This window comes from Pseudophryne corroboree, chromosome 8 (genome assembly GCF_028390025.1).
Source record: "Pseudophryne corroboree isolate aPseCor3 chromosome 8, aPseCor3.hap2, whole genome shotgun sequence".
In the NCBI taxonomy this organism is placed as follows: domain Eukaryota; kingdom Metazoa; phylum Chordata; class Amphibia; order Anura; family Myobatrachidae; genus Pseudophryne; species Pseudophryne corroboree.
The window spans coordinates 394,251,311-394,265,126 of NC_086451.1; the positions used below are offsets into that span (position 1 = coordinate 394,251,311).

General features: G+C 42.1%; 1 pseudogene; it reads left to right on the forward strand.

Annotated features, from left to right (window-relative positions):
* LOC134949878 (cytochrome P450 2F2-like) overlaps positions 1-10,758 on the forward strand; it is a 59,415-nt pseudogene extending 48,657 nt beyond the window's left edge.
* The last annotated feature ends 3,058 nt before the right edge of the window (positions 10,759-13,816 follow it).

Genomic DNA, 13,816 nt, shown 5'->3' on the forward strand with positions numbered 1-13,816 from the left:
ATCCATGGTTGAACACAGGTGACTTTATTAGTACCTCAGTCAATTTGATTTAGCCATCGGGCCTTGAGCATCGATATCCTTAAAAAATTGACTATAATGGTAGAACTTGGCAACCTCTGCTCTGAGTAATTGATTTGATCTATAAAACTCATCTTTATACCATCACTTTTTTCCAAAATCCAAATTGTTATTCCCACTACAGGAGGAGAAAAACAGTGCCTTCTACTATAACCACAACACGTTGGTGATGAGTGTCTTGATCTTGATCTTTGCCGGGACAGAAACAGTGGGCAATACACTCTCTTTCTTCTTTTTACTTCTCCTGAAACACCCTGATGTGGCAGGTAAGTACCAAGTAGTGATCACTTACTTTTGAAAGGGTTTTCCACACAAGAATGAATTCCTTTAAAGATTGTCAAGTAATCTTCTTTCTCTGTAGAAAAGGTCTACCAAGAAGTAGACAATGTCATTGGTTGTCGTTCCCCGAATTATGAAGACAGACATATTATGCCTTATACTGAAGCTTTTATACATGAGGTTCAGAGATATGCTAATGTATCGCCAATGAGTCTTCCTCATGAGCTGATCAAGGACACCCAGATTCGGAATTATACATTCCCAAAGGTAAAAATTCATTTGTAAAATGTAATAAAATAAAAAATAAAAGATGCTATCTAGTTATTTCTTCTAATTCCTTCACATCACCAGGGAACCATGTTCCTCGCACTACTGGCAGGCGTACACTATGATGAGACCCAATTCAATAAGCCAAAAGAATTTAACCCAAATAACTTTCTGGAAGAAAATGGGAATTTTAAGAAGACCAATTGCCTGATGCAATTTTCAGCAGGTGAGAATAACCCTGCTTCTGCAGAACTGACCACTGTTTTTAGAGGGTGGATGGTACAATTGATGCTCAGTAGATACCGATCCCGCATATGCAAGCTCCTGTTCCACCGGTTGTCAGAGTTTTGGCAAGCGATTAGAAATTTACATGACAAATAAGTGGTAGGCATGAATATAAATGAGATGTGGATAGAAACAATGATGTAGTAGTCCCAATTTATTGGATCTATAGAATGATAAATTTGTGTTTATTAGTGTATTGTATTGCTAATTTCCTGGATAATATAACAAATTGAGTTTGTCAGTGAAAGCTCTGTGAGAATTCCACTAATGGCACAAGTCACATTAGCGTAACGTCCAATGTTTTGTCATCTGCAGTCATAATCATTACAGTCAGCAGTAACACCGTGCTCACTGGGCATCGTCATATATGACAATGGGTTCAGTGCATGACACCCTTCCAGAGATCAACATGATACGCTTTGAAGCCATTCTGCCTCCTTAATCCCATTACAGCCATCATAAAATGCACAAATGTAGGTTAATATTGTTGGCTGATTAATTGGAAGTCGGCACATCCTTGTATCACAGCTAACCCAGAGTCCATAATTTTCCCCTGAGTTTTTGGAAGCTGAAGTTATGGGTGGCACATTGGCACCACTCTTGCACTTGGGCTCAGTGCTGCCACTTGTTTCATAAAGAAGGCTGTAGTCACTGGTACCCCACTCTCAAAGATCCCATATCTGATGCATTCCTGCTCGGACATGGCATTTCTTCTGCATCTTTGTAACTGCTGTCCCTTTCTCACTGGATTCTATTAATGAGGCAATACAGTAAGTGCTTTCTTAGTATTCACTGGGGCAAAGGTTCCTTCTGGTAGCTGGAACAGCTCCTGCAATTGCCGCTTTTTAGTCCTGCAGGATGTTTGTTCTGTTTCTGCACGTATCACTGCTACTTTAAAAAATATGGTTCCATCTCAGCTGTGAATGTTTTTCTACTAAATACAGCACAGTGAATGGTGTCTGAATGCAAACTGTTTTCAGAGCTCTAGGCCCCATCCAAAATATTTTCCCCATAACTCTACCATGGTAGTGGCCCTTAATGATGCCACTTTATCTTACCAAAATATTACCAAATTACTGTCATCCATCCTTCCTATATTGTTTATGTAGTTGTAAGAACACTGTGGGGTTCATCTGCAGCCAGTCTAGCTTGACTTTGGGTATAAACACATTGGTATCCACTTTACCAGGCAAACAGCATGATCATTTTAGTATCAATGAATCTCAAGAAAGCCCACTACAGTCTTTTTAAGAGACTTCATGCTTTAGACTGACTAGTCCTGCAGAGTCTTATGTCAGTTGTAGGTAAAACATCTCAGGGTGGCTCCGACTGCTGAATATCAAAATTACTTTAACAAAGTAGCTGTTTTAGGAGACATTCTAGCAGCATCTAATGAACCCACTTGGTGACCTTTAAAAACAGTCTACATGTAATAATAAAACACATATCTCAGATACATTAGTTGCATAAAAGCACTAGTGAAATGGGGTTGCAAGTGGATTCAACCTTTATTTTCAATTACCATGGTCTCACTTTAATACAAAGCTTCTGAGAAAGGGTGCTGACTCTTTGATAAAGTTCATTCTTTTATTGAAGAAAAAAAAGAAATGGTATAACTTATCTGGCGCTACTGTTTGGAAATGCTTCTACAAGGCAGTAGCGCCGGATAAGTTATACCATTTCTTTTTTCTTCTTCTATATATTGTGGTGGAGGTGAGGGGATTCCTCCCATTTTGGCATTTAGCAGTCTGGTGGCACACTGAATTCAAGCGCACCTGTTGTAGTCACATTCCATTGTTCGCACATTCTTTTATTGAAATCATTATGCATGTATTAATTTACTTTATTTATTAAAATTGATTTACAGTATATAGTTCCAGAACCCTCCATAAACACCATAAACATACTGTAGCAACAAAAAATGTTGCATATAAATAGATAGGCAATGAGGGTCAGAGCGTTATGTGAGCATAGAAAGAGAATAAATTGACATTACGAGTGAGGTTGTGTAAAAGGGTAAAATATCTTAAGGAGGTAAATACAATTAGATAATATTGGGAATTTGATAATATTAAGTGAAGTGTTTAGATTGCACAGAATGCTTGAACAGTTGGGGCTTGATGCAGTCTGAATATTATGCTAGTACGTGTATCTTGTATGAATTTGTACTGCATAACTCACTACAGTATATACACACTTTGATCTGCTATGACACATTCCAAACTCTTCAGCTCAAGGGCACTACAAAGGGCTTACGGAGACCAGCCGCAAGTGGTGTATTCATCAACCAAACAAGGTATTCAGGGTCAGCTAGCTAGCCATTACCTGCTACTAAACAACCCCCACTGAGGCACCTACTGGAATCCTAATAAAAACCGCTCCTTCTTTCCGGACATTCACAACACTCTTTCATAAAAGAGCTGTAAACTTTACTGGTATTAACAAAATATTCTTTTCACAGCGTTTCATTATATATATTTATTTATGTGTCATTTATAGTGCTCCATTGAAGCTGCTTTTACATAAACAGGTGCAATTGGGATCTTATATAATTTTTAAAGGGGGCTTGTGAGCAAGGACAGCAGTCAGCAGTGACTGTAGCTAATCACTATGACATGACTGGAGAAAGATCTGGGGGTAAATTTACTAAGATGGGAGTTCTATTTAAGATGGGATGTTGCCCATAGCAACCAATCAGATTCTACTTCTCATTTATCTAGCACCTTCTAGAAGATAATACCTGAAATCTGATTGGTTGCTATGGGCAACATCCCATCTTAAACAGAACTCCCATCTTAGTAAATTTACCCCCTGGTCTAATTCAGCATTTCCCTTGGTCTTTCCTCCTTGCCCACCCCACCCCCCCTGACAACTGGAGCCCAGAAGTCTGTTCTTCCACCGTCTCTGGGAGTTATGCCACAGCATATCTAAGAATCATATCAAGAATACTCTTATATCTCAAAAAAGCCGCTGCAAAAACTTTCATTAAAGCACTCATTATTTCCCACATGTGTTATTGCAATAGCTTCATCACTGGTCTTCCTCAACTAGACTTTCACCTCTACAATCTAGTTTAAATGCTTGGTTTCTCTTGCAAAATGTTCTTTTCTATTGCTCTGCTGTGGCAATCCTTACATTGGTTTTCTGCATTTTACCAAATCCACTGTAATATACTTCTACTTACATATACATCAACAATACACAGGGATGTGCGGTGAGGTAAATGGCTGAGAAGGCACTGGCTGGTACCAGAGCCAGATTTACACACAATATATGAGCCACATTATACACAGGTGCAGCAGTTTATACTGCTGGAAATTTGGTGAATTTCGATCAGAGATGTGCGGAAAGCAGTGGTGCAAGTAGAAAAAATGACTTAGTGGTACAGTGTGCGCGTGCCTAAGGCGCTTGTGCCAAAAATGGGTGTGGACGCATGCCACATGGGCCGTGGCCAATGAAAATGGGGGCATGATACACATATGGGCGGCCAGATACACATATGGCCCCACCGTGCTAGATACACATATGCCCCCAGCAGTGCCAGATATGCTCCTACAGTGCCTGATATGCTCCCACAGTGCTAGATACACATATGCCCCAGAGTGCTAGATACACAAATTCCACCACAGTGCCAGATACACATATGCCCCACAGTACCAGATACACAAATGCCCCACAGTGCCAGACACACAAATGCCCCACAGTGCCAGACACACAAATGCCCCACAGTGCCAGATACAAAAATGCCACACAGTGGGCCGCGAGCTCTGATTGACTAACGAACCATCGCCTCATTTGAGATTTACGCTGCCATCACAGCCGGAGCCCGGACTTCACTGAGCATTGAGGGGCAGGAGATGCGCACGCTGCACTCTCTTCCCCTCACACAGGCTGCACTCACCTGCCATAGACTTTTCACTCCAGAGTTTTGACTATAAAAATTATTAGAGTAATACAAAGAAGATATTTGTAATGTATTCTCTGTATTTTTCATATACATTATGTAGTCAAAGCACTGGTGTACACATAAGTATCACAGGAAAGGCTCTGTCTCACCTGACTAACCTCCCCGCACGTCACTGCCAAACATACATCGCTCCACTGATCTCAAAATTTCTCTAAACTTAACCTTTCTGCTCTGCACAAGCACTGGCATATTTATAATGTGTGCAGTGTGTGGGGTGCACAAGAGTCTCCGGTGTCCAGGAGGGCCCACACAGCACAACCTGCCTCTATTATTTTCAATACTTACCCTCTGGAGTCCCGCGGTGCAGCAGCGGCATTGCAGAAATCATTGGGAATATGGCATGGCGGACATTTTTCCAGTGTTTCACACATGTGCAGGAGGAATATCACTGGGTAAATGGCCTCCGCACCATTTTCCCAGAGACTTGCACATGTGCTCTAGACTCTGGGACAGCGCCAGCGTCCCCTAGTGACCCTAGTGCCCAGAGTTACAGCACTGTCTTCAGCTAGGTAGGAGGCCCAGACAGAGCTTGCACACGGCCCTCCTCCTCTCTAGGTGCGCCCCTCTGCACAAGATATGCATATTTCTCATCCACAATCTCTACCTGCTCCCACTCCAACTTTCTACTTTTTTTACACTGCCCCAACTGTGCGGAATACCATCACTCTCACAACGAGACTTTCCCCTAGCCTTCAAAATGTAACACACTGAGGAAGCAGAATGATAGAGGAAGCAGAAAGGAACTCGATCTAGAGAAGAAAACACTGAAACAATTATTTAGTAAGCAGGATAAAAATCAGGACAGGGCAATGTCCTAAAGACCTAGAAAATGTAGTTTGTATGAGAGGTGAGTGGTCAACAGCATCTACTGCTGCAGGTCCAGGGAAATCAGAAGTGAATAGTCCTTTAGAATTAGTTGTGAACAATTACTGACCAATTTAGTCATTGCAGTCTCTTCAAAGTCTTCTTAGTGGCGCTCATTGTCTTCAATATTCAGGTACAAGTATGTCTAGACTTTTCTCAATTTTAGGTACTCCATTCACTAGGCAATGGAGCATTACACGAGTTACATGGCACTGAGACTTGGTATTAGCCCTCATTCCGAGTTGATAGCTATCTGCCGTTGTTCGCAGCGCAGCGATCAGGCTATAAATCGGTACTTCTGCGCATACGTATGCGGCTCAATGCACACGTGTGACGTACTTTCACAAAAGCCGATGCAGTTTTACACAAGCTCTAGCGGCGCTTTTCAGTCGCACTGCTGGTCGCAGAGTGATTGACAGGAAGTGGGTGTTTCTGGGTGGTAACTGACCGTTTTCGGGGAGTGTGTGTATAAACTGTCAAAGTCAGAAAAATATCACTATGCACACTGCCATATTTGCACCTCATACATGTCCGCGCTGCGCATGCGAGCGCTCTCCCGTGCGTGCGCATACCCGCTGTTACGTGCACCCGCAGGCGCACTGTATGCGCATTTACGGTAGAGTTTCTGTGTGCCCAGCGTGCGACTCAATCGTTACATAATTCAACCATATAATGTATTTTATAAGTTAATATCCCCCTGAGTCCAACAGGTATCAGTGGGTCTCAAATGGCTCTTTGACCTTAGAGATCCCCCAAACAATAGTTTGCATGTTGTGAGGGCTTCACATGGTGTTATGCATAGGTAAGCACAGGAATAGTAATTGAAGATTAATTGTATTCCGAATCAGTATCTTTCCCGCAGACGGAGTACAATAGCCTTTAATTACACTGAGCTTTGAGACTCAATGAGGAGGGCCAACACCTGTGTTTACCAATGGGTTAGGATTTGTCTCCAGAAGAATGATTGCTGAGATGTCAGTCTCAACTGAGAGTAGACAGTGAGATAGTATTCGCCAAACAATAGCTTCCCACAAGACAGGAATGTGTTGGTCATCACCCATTGTTTTGCATAACCAAGGCCATTGATGCAGCTGGCTCACATGCTGTGAGGGACACACACACACATCTTGTTGTTGACACACCCCCAGAGCTGGAATGAGGGTATGATATACCCACTGGAGATCACAGGGCTCACTCACTCACTCACTCACTCACTCACTCACTCACTCACACAGCTACCTGGCACCCAGCAGCATGGAGGCTACATCCCCAGGACTGACCTACAAACTAAAGGCTAAGTATTGAATTCACATGGCTAGATAAGGAAATCTAGATAGATTGCTTTAAGGTCAATGGTGCTGGATTACATAGGATATTGTAACTTGGTTGTGTGATTGTTGGGTGTTTGTGTTGACACTCTGTGAAGTCTGTGATGAATTGGAACAGTAGACAATCTGTAGCATAGTATTTGTGGTATTTGTTTGCCTATGGTGATTTAAAATAGATTGTGCTGGTTAGTTATAATATATCTTGTTAATCATAAATACCACCATGCAGTTACGTTTGAACATGTGCTGGTAGCAATGGCAGGCTGAGATGTGTGGTTACATTGTGATCTGGTCTTGTGATGAATATGCTCTGGTTATTGAGATACTGAAGTTGTTTGGAATGTGAAAGTGAATAAGATGGTTCTAGGAAGTTGGATTGAAATTGTGAAAGGTGATTTAGATGGTTTGGAATTGTAAAATCAGAACATATGCATTGTTCTGAGGCTTGGACATTTTGGAATAAAATGGAGTCTTGTGTCTTCTGCTATGTGATTGTGGTGTAGTAGAGAGTGCCATGTGTTTGGACCTGCAAATCTAAAATGGCTGCTGCCGGGTGTTTTCCCCTCCCCCTTTCAACCATGTGTTGCAGTCTTCATGGGAGTTTTCTCAAAATGGAGTCTAGCTTCTGTCCCATGCGGTATTGTAGGGTTGTGTAAATAGGGACAGCCAGTATGGGTAAGGTCAAGTATTTTCTCCACAAAGATTCTCAGCATTGAATAACTGCGCAGCGATTGTTCCTCACATGTGTAAGCTTCTCTGCAATCATATTGATCTTCTTGTTATTGTGAGCCATTTCTCTCTCTCTCTCTCTCTCTCTTCCCCTCTTTCTCTCTTATTTTCCCTTAAATAGTATTGTATTGTATTGTATTTCCTGTGTAGTTATCTGGTTAGGTAGTCTATGTTATATTGTAGTGTATAATTGTATTGTATTATTCTTTTGCAAGCATACCATCCATAATATATATATAAGGCGTTAGACCCTAAGCCCAGGTATCTGTGTATTTCTTATAGTGTTAAGTACTCTCAGAGCGTCGGTGACGCTCAAACAGCTTTGAAGTTAATAAGGTTACACTGTGTTGCATTTACACTCTACCACTACACAGAGGTTTACAGTATAAGTACATTCCTTAAGGTATAGTTAAGGGAGTACCCTTGCGGTACTTTTTGCGCCAATTGCGTACTGTGTTCTTTAACCTTTAACGTGTATTTAATAAGATAAATATTTAGCTTTGTTAAAACGCAGGTGTGTAAGATAAAAACGCAGGAGTGGCTGGGGAAACGTAGGCGTGGCTGGGTGAACGCAGGGCGTGTTCGTGACGTCAAAACAGGAACTAAATAGTCTGCAGTGATCGCAAGCTAGGAGTACGTCTAGAGCTACTCAGAAACGGCACAATCTTTTTTTGTAGCAGCGCTGCGATCCTTTTGTTCACACTTCTGCTAAGCTAAGATACACTCCCAGAGGGCGGCGGCTTAGCGTTTGCATGGCTGCTAAAAGCAGCTAGCGAGCGAACAACTCGGAATGAGGGCCATTGTGTTCAAGTTCTCAGCTTCACAGCCTGACTCACTAAACAGATTGAATTGATAGATTGCGGCTTAGCACTAATGCAAACAAAAATAAGGTCAGATTTATCAATGAGGGATATTCATGTTATCACTCATTATGAATGATAAATGGTGCTCGAGCCAATCAGCTCCTAACTGTCATGTGTTTGAAAAATGACAGAAGCTAATTGGCTGGAGCACCATTTATCATTTGTAGCGAGTGATAACAAGAATATACTGTAACTCATTGATAAGTCTGCCCCATAATATTTAATAAGGCCGAAATATACATAACTGTCACAATAAATGTAATACTAATAAAAAGTATAATACAATGAACAATAAAAAGTTGATTGATACTTGATATCACATAAATACTAATAAAATAATGACAAATATAATATGTGCATATGATTTTAAAAATTAAACACATTTTGCAGCTTGTTAGAAGATGGCCCTCAAATACTAGAACAACAAAAATCCTGTCTGCATTATGAGAATGGGTATTTATGTACAGTAAGTACCAAGTCCACCCTAATAGTATAGTATGGAACTATAAGTGCCAGTATATGTATAGCAACACGCACCAGAGTGTTTCAATAAATAACCCATCTTAATGAATAAATCAGGAACACATTGAGACCCAGATGATAATGTTGATAATGTTGTACTGTAAAATGTGAATACAAGACCTCTGGAGTAATATTGAAGCAATTTGAATTACTAGACGTTGCTCTGATTTGTAAGTTGCTCTCCAGTCCAGCAAGTGATGGTGGCCACCTGGCTTGTCTTTGCTGACATTCTTAATGTGGTGGAGATCTCAAGCGGCACTGTTGAAGGTCTTTCTTTTACCACAATGGTAGTCCGGAGCCTGTGCTGCATTGGTGATGATTAGAGTTGTGGTGCTCCATATTAGAAGAGTGTGAAAATGTAGCAATAAAAAAGCAGATTATAAAATATATGGTGACACTTCTCCTTAAACCTCTGACATGTTTGGCCCTATATTAAGGTTTTATCTTTTGCCTTGGCAGGCCCACTACGTAGATAAATGTTTTTGTTCACTTTCCAATACCACCTAGCTCTTACTAGTCTCTTACTCATAACGTGTCCACTGTGTATCTCTCAATGTTATCTCTCGCTGCCTCTGCTATCTGTGCTTGGATAACATAGCAACACTCCTTTGCTAGGCAGGTTGAAGTTAAATATATAGGGCATAAACATGCACTCAACTCAGGCACTAATTCTGATAGAACAGACTCCCTAAATGTTGGATTGGGAAAGACAGGGTGTAGTACGGCTGACCGGCGGTCTCCTGACCGCCGGTCAGCTTACCGATGCCGGGATCCCGGCAGCATACCGACGCTGGGATCGCGGCGGGGAGGGGCGAGTGCAGCAAGCCCCTTGCGGGCTCGGTGGCGACCTGCAGTCGCCACGGGTTCTATTCCCACTCTATGGGTGTCGTGGACACCCACGAGTGGAAATAGTCCCTGTTGGTCGGCATGCCGACCATCGGGACAGTGACCCGTCGGGCTGGTGGAGGAGGTCATGTGACTGTCGGTCAGCTGACCGGCGGTCACATGAATACCACCCGGAAAGACAATAGCCTACATGAACCTTTCAAATCTCAAATAGAGTTCCTTAGAAGGTCCTTTTTAAATGCACGGCACATTTTAAATTCCATCCCAAGGTGTTACAGTACACAAAAAAATATTTATATTACACTATTTGGTACATTATTCTGAACGGTACTTACTGTAGTCTAAGGGAGGTAGCTCATATTTTGAATTGCGCATGAATCAACTAATAGACAAGAAACTGAAAAATGGCTAGGTGATGTGGCCATGTAAAGCTTTGCTTCTGCAATAGCATACAGTATAAGACACCTGTGTGTTACTGGCAGGTATACAGCACTTCTATCATCTTTTATCTCCACATTTTCCATTTTTTGCAGGCAAGAGAATTTGTCCTGGTAAGAGTCTGGCTGTTATGGAAATTTTCTTGTATGTCACCACAATGCTTCAACACTTTACCATCAAGTCACCGGTCCCCCCTGAGGAGATCTCCGTTGCTCCAGTGGGAGTGGGGCTGTCCAATGTCTCTCCCAACTATGAGTTTTGCCTTTTACCTCGTTCATGCTCTCAAGAATAGAAGAAAAAAGGAATCATTTTATATAAATCAGGGAATGTGGGTTGTGCTAATCAAAACATCTAAGAGCTCACAGGTCCAGTAGAATAGTTCATTTAATTGACCTAGGCTAAAGGTCATCTTTTTTTTTTTTGCTTTCTGTGGATTGCAGAAAATAGCAGTAATGGAAGGGTCATTGGATAATAATATAACTATATTTGCTACAGAAGGGAATTAGTTGTGTACAAAGAACATTTAATTTGAAAAGTGCAACAAAGAAATCATAGAAATAAGTATTAAATAACAATAGAAGTATATTTAACAGAATAAGACTGTAAATAAGTTTAATTTTGTATAAAGTTATGCATCCTATATAATAAAAGGCTAGCTGCTCCTCACCTTTGCTATGTGCGCCGGGGGCCACTAGAGGCCACCACACAGACCAAATGAAAATGAAAATGATCATGCAGGAAGATGCTAGCTGCTAATTAATTAAAAATCTTAATCTGACTTTTCCACACTTGCTGAATAAGGAGAGAGGGTGACGGAGAGAGAGAGAGAGAGAGAGAGAGAGAGGGGGGGTGGATTTCCAATCTCTTTGCTTGATTTCCATTTATGGTTAAATTAGGCGAACGCTGCTCCTCACCTCTGTGGTGCACCAGCAGCCACTGCAGGGTGCCGACAGAGCACCATTTGGGACAAGGGGCCTAATTCAGAGTCGATCGCTGCTACAACAGCGATTGCACCCTGAATCCTTTTCTGGACGCACTGTGCGTGCGCACCCATTGAGATGCGAAAGCATTTCACTGGTGAGATCGCCTCTGCCTGATTGACAGGCAGAGGCGGTTGTGGGGTGGGAGGGGGCGTGCCATTGGTGTTAGAATGCCATTTGGGAGGCGCGGTCCGGACAATGCAGGCGTGTCCAGACCGTTGCTGGGGCAGGCTGCGGCGACTGCATCACATCACACGCAGCCGTTGCGACCCAAAACATGGCAGGTATCCACCTGCCAGTGCAGCTAGGCTGCACAGGCAGGGAGTTACTAGGCGTTGCGAAAGCTTCACCACCGTGCAATACTGTTGCACCTGTGCGAGGGGGGGGGGTTTCGGGCCTGACATGCAGGGCGGATTATCTAATCTTAGATGTACTAATTTTAGCACATCTATGATCAGCTCTGAATCACCCCCAAGGATGCACACACACTCTATGTACACTGCACCCACCACCATATACTGCTCCTATATACACATTGCACCCCCATACCCCTCCATATAGGGCCCCATCTATACAGGGCACCTCCCTCCTCCATATACTGCTCCTACTATATACCGCATGCTCTGCACCCCCTCTTCCATATACTATGTTGCTACCCAGGGTTTCAGTATTTGCCATCCTGAGATTCGGCAACAAGTAGCAGCAGTAACCAGGAAACGGGGGTAGTAACCACCAGATGATCCCGCAATGCTCAGAGCCGAGGCATTGGGGACATGTGTGGCCACTTACCGGCAGGGGAAGAAGGTGAATCAGTCTGGCAGGAAGGGATGAGACCCTGTGAGGGGTCAAGCAGTGCAGTGACTGGGATAAGCTGTGGCCATAAAGGGTTAGATATGGATTGCACAAAGATATACTGAATTAGTGTGAGTCATTCTGTGAACCCTGTACATGTTAAGAACAACTGGTTTATGTACAAAGACTACAATGCAATAGCCATCAACACCACTAAGAGAACTGTATAAAGCTCATATCATATGTATAAACTCATAATAATTGGGGTAGCGCTCTCTCAAAATTATTTTGAGGTTCCAAATAATTAATTCAATTACTACAGTGTGCAGATTAACTCTAGCTCTTGTTGAATTAAGGATAACACACCTGGAGAAAATTCCCTTTCTAAATAGACTTTGGTTCCAATTACATGTATGTACTGTATGCTGTGTCAAAGTCAGAAAAATATCACGCTGCACGTTGCCATATATGCACTTCATGCGTGTGCACGCTGCATATTTTATCAAAATAATGTATTTTATAAGTTAATATTCCCCTGAGTTCAACAGGTATCAGTGGGTCTCAAGATGGCTCTTTGACCTTAGAGATTCCCCAAACAATAGCTTTCATGTTGGGAGGGCTTCACATGTTCTTATGCATAGTTAAGCACATGAATAGTAATTGAAGATTAATTGTATTCCGAATCAGTTTCTTTCCCGCAGACGGAGTACAATAGCCTTTAATTACACTAAGCTTTGAGATTCAATAGAGGGCCAACACCTGTGTTTACGAATGGGTTTAGGATTCTCTCCAGAAGAATGATTGCTGAGATGTCATTGTCTCACCTGAAAGTGGACATTGAGAATACCGAACAAAACCCAGAGACAGGGGTTGTTTTGTATTCGCCAAACAATAGCTTTCCACAAGACAGGAATGTGTTAGTCATCACCCAATGTTTTTGCATAACCAAGATCACATGCTCAGCTCACTGATACAGCTAGCCCACATGCTGTGAAAGACACACACTTCCTGTGGTTGACACACCCCCACAGCTGTAATGCAGGTATGATATATCCACTGGAAATCACAGGGCACAGTCACTCACACAGCTACCTAGCACCCAGAAGCATGGCTGGATCATCACCAGGACTGACCTCCTTACGAAGGCTAAGTATTGAATTCACATGGCTTAATGGCATAGAATAGTTTAAATATGTGTTTGTGGTAAAGTAGTTGTGAAATGATTGGCATAGAATAGTTAGTTTGGAGATACAAATGGCTTAAGGTTAATGATGCTTGTGCAGTTGTGTGATTGTTGGGTGTTTGGGAAGATACTCTATGAAATCTGTAATGAATTGGAACAGTAGACAATCTGTAGCATAGCATCTCTGGTATACATTTATGGATGGTGATTTATAACAGATTATAGTAGTTTTACATGATACATCTTGCTGAAGGTTAGAAGTCAAAACATACTTCCTTTTGTTACTGTAGTCATGTGCTTGTAGCAATAGCAGACTGATACTTGTGGGTACCTGGTTATTGAGATACTGTGTTGGCTTGAAATTGTGAAAGGTGATTTAGATGGTTTGGAATTGT